This window comes from Lipotes vexillifer, unplaced genomic scaffold, assembly GCF_000442215.2.
Source record: "Lipotes vexillifer unplaced genomic scaffold, Lipotes_vexillifer_v1.1 scaffold1461, whole genome shotgun sequence".
Classification (NCBI taxonomy): Eukaryota; Metazoa; Chordata; class Mammalia; order Artiodactyla; family Lipotidae; genus Lipotes; species Lipotes vexillifer.
Window position 1 is genome coordinate 200,356 of NW_006797166.1, and position 7,463 is coordinate 207,818.

The window sequence follows — 7,463 nt, forward strand, 5'->3', positions numbered from 1 at the left end:
GAAAGAGTGATTATTATAACGCATACCTGAATCCTTCTTCACAAAGGCCTGCTCTCCAGGGTAAAAAACTTTTGTAGAACATTATCCCACTATTCCTTTCACTTTAGCCTCTCTGTCACTTAAGGAAGGAAAAAAAATAGTCGGTGGGAGAACAGGGCACCAAGGAAATAGATTAGGAGCCCTGTAGCATGGGAAGGGAAGAGAGGGCAGTAAGGGGAAAAGTAAACTGACTAGAGAAATACTTTTGAAATTTACAGCATGCAAGATCAGACAGGTAATAAAAACAGAGAGATGGAAACTCTAAGAAAGTATGAACAGGTAATGGTAGAAATTAAAAAAAATAACCTAACAAGAAAAATGAAAGATACTTTCCACTGGCTCATCAGTAGACTTGGCAGGGCCAAGGAAAGAATCAGTGAACTGCAAACTAGGTCAATAAAAAGTTCCCAAACATACATGCAAAGAGAAAAAGAGAATGCAGGGGGAAAAAAACAACCAACAGCAGAACAGAACATTCAAGAACTGTAGGATATTTTCAAAAACTAATATAGGTGTGATTGTAATACCAGAGGAAAGAAAATCTTGAAAGAAGTCTGGGGAGAGGGAAAGCTTAACTACAGAGGGAAAAGAATAAGAAATTAAGTGGCCATCTTGTCAGCAACAACGCAAACAAAAGGAGAATGGGATGAAATACACGTGTTAAAGAGCAGGGAAATTGTTTTTAAAATTTGAAAGTGAAGTAGTGACTTTCTGAGACAAAAACTGAGGGAATTCTTCAGCAGCAGACCTCCCTTTAATAAACGTTAAAAGTTTGTCCAGTGGAATGGAAATGATATAGGTAACAGACTTGGATTTACACAAAGAAAAGAAGTGTAACAAAAAGGAATAAATGAAGGTGAAATAAAATATTTTTCTTATCTTTAATTTATCTAAAATACATATTTTTGTTTAAAGCAATAAAAGTAATAATAATGTATCAGGTGATTATAACATATGGATAAGTTAAATGATTGACAGCCATGTCCTAAAGGATGTGAAGGAGGAATTGGGAATATTCTGCTAGAATAGGCCAGCACTGTACAGAAAGCAGTATGTGTTATTTGAAGGAGGGCTTGTGTTAGTCCATCTATGATGATTCCAACCAGTAGATTATTTTAAAGTATAATTGATACACGAAGAAAGGAGGTAAAAATGAAATATATATATATATTCAATTAGGCCAAGATAAGGGGGAAAAAAGATACACAAAAATTCAGTGGATAGGAAATAGTTAAAATATGGTAGATATCAATCCAACAATATCAAAGATATCTTTAAATATGAATGATAAACATACAGCAATTAAAAGATAGAGGTTATCAGAGTAGATAGGGAACAAGGCACAACCATATGTTGTGTACAAAAAAAAAAAACCCGGGCTTCCCTGGTGGCGCAGTGCTTGAGAGTCCGCCTGCCGATGCAGGAGACGCGGGTTCGTGCCCCGGTCCGGGAGGATCTCACATGCCCCCACATGCCGCGGAGCGGCTGGGCCCGTGAGCCATGGCCACTGAGCCTGCGCGTCCGGAGCCTGTGCCCCGCAAATGGGAGAGGCCACAAACAGTGAGAGGCCCGCATAACGCAAGAAAAAAAAAAAAAAAAAAAACCCTTTAAATACATAGTTTAAAAGTAAGGGTACACTGGGACTTCCCTGGTGGTCCAGTGGTTAAGACTCTGCACTCCCAATGCAGGGGCCCAGGGTTCGATCCCTGGTCAGGGAACTAGATCCTGCATGCTGCAATGACAATCTTGCATGCGGCAACGAAGATCCCACATGTCGCAACTAAGACCCAGTGAAGCCAAATAAATAAATAAATAAATTTAAATAAATAAAAGTAAGGGTACACCATTGCTATCACCAAGTGAAGGAAAGCTGGAGTGGCTATATTAACTTCAGACAAAACAGACTTCAGAACACAAAAGATTATTAGCATTAAAGAGAGGCATTACATAATAGTAAAGGAGTCAGTGTCATTAGATTCCAAATGTATATTCACGTAATAACAGAATGTCAAAATACATTAGAGAAAAACTCATATTACTGAAAGGAGAAATAGATAATTCCAACTACTATAATTGGAGACTTCAGTATCCTCTGTTAGTAATAATAGATCAAACAGACAGTAAATATGTAGAGTAAATATGTAGAGGACTTGAAAAACACTGTCAATGAATTTTAATTGTCATCTGTAGAATATTCCATCCAACAAGAGCAGAATATACATTCTTCTCACACTTGCATGGAACATTCACCAGTATAGACACACAACATCCTGGGTCATAAAACACACCTTAACCAAAAAGATACTGCTGCAATTTATGTCAAAGAGTGTCCTGCCTGTGTTTTCCTCTAATAGTTTTTATAGTATCTGGTCTTACATTTAGGTCTTTAATCCATTTTGAGTTAATTTTTGTGTATGGTGTTAGAGAAAGTTCTAATTTCATTCTTTTACATGTAGCTGTCCAGTAGCACCACAGATTGAAGGGACTGTCTTTTCTCCATTGTATATTCTTGCCTCCTTTGTTTGGGATTAATTGACCATAGGTGCATGGGTTTATTTCTGGGCTTTCTATCCTGTTCCATTGATCTATATTTCTGTTTTTGTGGCAGTACCATACTGTTTTGATTGTCGATGCTTTGTAGTATAGTCTGAAGTCAGGGAGCCTGATTCCTCCAGCTCCATGTTTCTTTCTCAAGATTGCTTTGGCTATTCAGGGTCTTTTGTGTTTCCATACAAATTGTGAAATTTTTTGTTCCAGTTCTGTGAAAAGGGCCATTGGTAGTTTGACAGGGATTGCATTGAATCTGTAGATTGCCTTGGGTAATATAGTCATTTTGACAGTATTGATTCTTTCAATCCAAGAACATGGTATATCTTTCCATCTGTTTGTGTCATCTTTGATTTCTCTCATCAGCATCTTAATAGTTTTCAGAGTACAAGTCTTTTGTCTCATTAGGTAGGTTTATTCCTAGGTATGTTATTCTATTTGATGCTATGGTAAATTGGATTTTTTCCTTAATTTCCGTTTCTGATCTTCTGCTGTTAGCATATAGAAAAGCAATATCTTTTTGGATCTGCCTCTTAGAGTAATGGAAATAAAAACAAAAACAAAAATAAACAAATGGGACCTAATTAAGTTTCAAAGATTTTTCACAGGGAAGGAAACCATAAACAAGACAAAAGGACAACCCACATAATGGGAGAAAATATTTGATAATGATGCAACTGACAAGGGATTAATCCCCAAAATGTACAAACAGCTCATACAACTCAATATGATAAAAACAAACAATCCAATCAAAAAATGGGCAGAAGTTCTAAACAGACATTTCTCCAAAGACAACATACAGATGGCCAAAAGGTACATGAAAAGATGTTCAACATCGCTAATTATTAGAGAAATGCAAATCAAAACTAAAACAAGGTATCACCTCACACCAGTCAGAATGGCCATCATCAAAAAAAATCTACAATAAATGCTGGAGAGGGTGTGGAGAAAAATGAACCCTCCTACACTGTTGGCAGGAATGTAAATTGGTGCAACCACTATAGAGAACAGTATGGAGGTTCCTTAAAAAGCTAAAAATAGAGCTACCATATGATCCTACAATCCAACTCCTGGGCATATATCCACTGAAAACTCTTAATTTGAAAAAATACATGCACCCCAATGTTCATTGCAGCACTATTTACAATAGCCAAGACATGGAAGCAACCTAAATGTCCATTGACAGATGAATGGCTGAAGATATGGTGTACACACACACACACACACACACACACACACACACACATACACACACACACACACACACACTGGAATATTACTCAGCCATAAAAAGAGAACAAAATAATGCCATTTGCAGCAACATGGATGGACCTAGAGATTATCATACTAAGTAATTCAGACAGATAAAGACATATCATATGATATCACTTTTATGTTGAATCTAAAAAATGATAAAAAATGAACTTATTTACAAAATGGAAACAGACTCACAGACATAGAAAACAAACTTATGGTTACCAAAGGGGAAAGGTGGGGGGAGGGATAAATTAGGAATTGGGGAATAACATTTACATATACACTCTACTAGTTATAAAATAGATAAATAAAAAGGACCTACAGTATAACACAGGGACCTATACTCAATATTTTGTAATAAGCTATTTGGGAAAAGAATCTGAAAACGAATATATATATTATATATCATATCTATTATATATACATAAATGAATCACTTTGCTGTCACTTGAAACTAACACAACATTGTAAATCAACTGTACTTCAATAAATAAATAAAACACACCTTAACCAATGAAATAATGGAAATCATGAAACATTCTTACTGTACAATGAAATTAAACTAGAAATCAATAACAGAAAGATAGCTGCCAAATTCTAAAATTGTGGAATAAACAACATCTAGCACATGGATCAAAGACTAAGTCTCAAGGGAAAGATAAAAATATATTGAACTAAATGAAAATGAAAATACAGCTTTGACATTTGTTAAGCAAAAACAGTGCTTAGATGGAAATGCACAGCATTAAGTATGTTAAAAATTAGTATAATCTAAAATTAATAACTTAGCTTACATCTTAGGAAACTAGAGAAAGAAGATCAAATAAATCCTGAAGCAAGCAGAAGAAAAAAAATTTTTGAAGTTAGAGCAATATCAATAAGTTGAGGGACTTCCCTGGTGGCACAGTGGATAAGACTCCGCACTCCCAATGCAGGGAGCCTGGGTTCGATCCCTGGTCAGGGAACTAGATCCCACATGCATGCCGCAACTATGAGTTCACATACCACAACTAAGGAGGCTGCCTGCCACAACTGAGACCAGGTGCCACCAAATAAATAAATAAATAAACAAATATTTAACATAAAGTAAAAGAAATCATGTTATAGAAAAAATAAAATAAAATAAAATAAATTGAAAACAGGAAAACAGTAAAGAAAATCAAGGAAAACAAAACGTTCTTTGAAAAGATCAATAAAATTAGTAACAGTGGGGATGATAGTCAAAGTGTATAGGGTTTCTTTTGGGGACTGTGAAAAATGTTCTAAAATGGATTGTGTTAGTTGGTGCACATTTCTATGAATATACTAAAAGCCATGGAATTGTACAGTTTGGATGAGTAAATTAGATGATCGTGAACCATATCTCTTACGTCTCGGTAAAGAAACCTGTTTGAAGAAAAGCAGTGTCACAACAAATGTGCCCAGGAAATATTTGTAAAGTGCTTAGAACAGTGCCTGAAATAAAGTTAAGTACTATTCATATTTTCTAACTAAATAATTTTGTATTTACAACACTAAAAATAATTGACTTTGGAATTAGACATCAGAGAAATGTAGTTTGTCTTCCTCATCTGACAAATGGGAGCACTGATATTTGGGAAGCTGAAGTGATTTTTCTTTTCTCACATCAGTAATTGAAGTTTATTCGAGACCTAAATCTCAACTTCCTGATTTCTATCCCAGTGCTCCTTGCTCTACACCATATAGTGCTACTTTGTGATTGGGGGTGTGGGGTTAAGGGGTGGTGATTTTCAGTCCGCTACTCATGATATTACCATTAGGTTGATTTAGAAGGTTATTTCATAAAATACCTTTTGTTTTCAGGTTTCTTTTATTGAATATAGTTGTACATGGATTGGTACACCAATATGATTAGAACTGTGCAAAATATGAAATGTTTGTTAAATTGATTGTTTACTAGAGTCCTTTTAAGTATACAATGATTTATGATGGACAGTATTGAAATGATATTGTTTAACTATAATTTTATGGATTTAAATTGTTTCATTTTAATATCTGGATGAATAGCAATTTAAATCTGAATTTCAAGTAACTACCTATCACAAAAACTATTTAGACTGAGCTTGCAAATTGCAACATTTGTCTAAAATGACATTCCAGTTATCTCATTCTTACTATAATGATCCTGTGGATTCTGGAGATTGAAGTCAGAGTGCATAACGATAAAGACTTTAGAAGACAGAAGAGAATAAATGTGAAACCTCATGTTTTTTAATGTGGTCTTTAGTAAGCAAAAGAGGCTATTTTGATGAAAAGGACTGAAACTGCTTCAGCCTTGAGGCGTCAAACTGAAGAAGGTTTTCTTATCTCTTTTTTTTTCTGTAAGTGTGAGTTTATATTAATTACTTCATGGGTTGCCTTAACTAGATCTCCAATGAGATATTCTAGTGTGTTTTTACAAATACTTCTACTAACAGTCTTTATGTGGTCTACTCTAATCTTATAAATTACTGGAAATCATAATGTTATAATAAACATTAATTGCTTTCTTAATCATTAAAGCTGAAATCTAAGCACAGTAAGAATTATGAAATAGATAAAGTCTAAGATTGATCAGTGAATACTAAAGGATTTTTCCTCTAGCAGTAGAATTTGTCCCACTCAAGCAATAATACTGAGTCATAAGTGGAGCTGCCAATTATAGAAGTTATCTATTTACTTTATTCACAAATAGGAATATGTCAGAATCATGCTAGAAAACAAGGACTTGAGTCTATATTTTGATCTCTAAACTGCTTATGCATCTTTCCTTGAAGACAAAATCCATATTTTACAGCCATAAAGCTCATTCATCTATCAAATGTTTTTCTACCTTGTATCTTTAAATTTTGTAATATTTTCTATAATTTGTCAATGATAAATCATTGGGGAAAACTCTGCTTGGCCTAAGACCTTTTATAACTTTAGACTCACACAAATTCATAAATAATAAACCGTATATTTGAACTGCAATGCTCCATAGCAAATATAACACTTTATACATAGATAATATTTCTTTGTGTAAAAGTGTGAAACTGTGTAGACTGTGTGGAAATGTGCTTTTGGTTAAAAAACAGAACAAAACTTCTGTGTTAACCTAGCCACTAACTAGCTACACGACCTTGGGCAAACCCCTTGACAAACACTAACATTCATGCTATAGGTAAAAACAAATATTACTTCAAAATTTTCTAAAGATCAGGGAAGGGTACTGAGAAAGCCATAAGAACCTCTACAACTCCATGGTTTTATAAGGACATGTGAAATCTTAGGTTAGTAGTAGACTAAAACAAGTGGAGAAGTCGAAGTAAAAATAAAATAAAACAAAAACCTTGTATTCAAATTCTGCTTGTGTGTTTTAGTTGCTGATTGGCTTTTGGGTCAGTTATAAAATCTTTGTAAAACCCAGTTTCCTCATGTGAAAATAGCGCTAATACCCAAGTAATAGTTATATAAATCCCTTAGTGTTGATGTGAATTTGGTAAAGCAGCCCTACTCTGACTCTTGGTGGCTCCTTGGAATCCTCCTCTGCATAGTTAGTTGTCGGTATCCATAGCCTCTGCCTATCCTACTCAAGGCAAACTTCTCCCATGTTCGGCCCTAGACTCTCAACTCTTTCC

The 7,463-nt window shown here is 34.7% G+C and overlaps 1 non-coding gene across 1 annotated transcript; it reads left to right on the forward strand.

The window, feature by feature from the left end:
- The first annotated feature begins 1,684 nt into the window (after window positions 1-1,684).
- TRNAG-CCC (transfer RNA glycine (anticodon CCC)) lies at window positions 1,685-1,757 on the forward strand. The gene has a single exon. It is a non-coding gene; the product is annotated as a tRNA-Gly (tRNA).
- The last annotated feature ends 5,706 nt before the right edge of the window (window positions 1,758-7,463 follow it).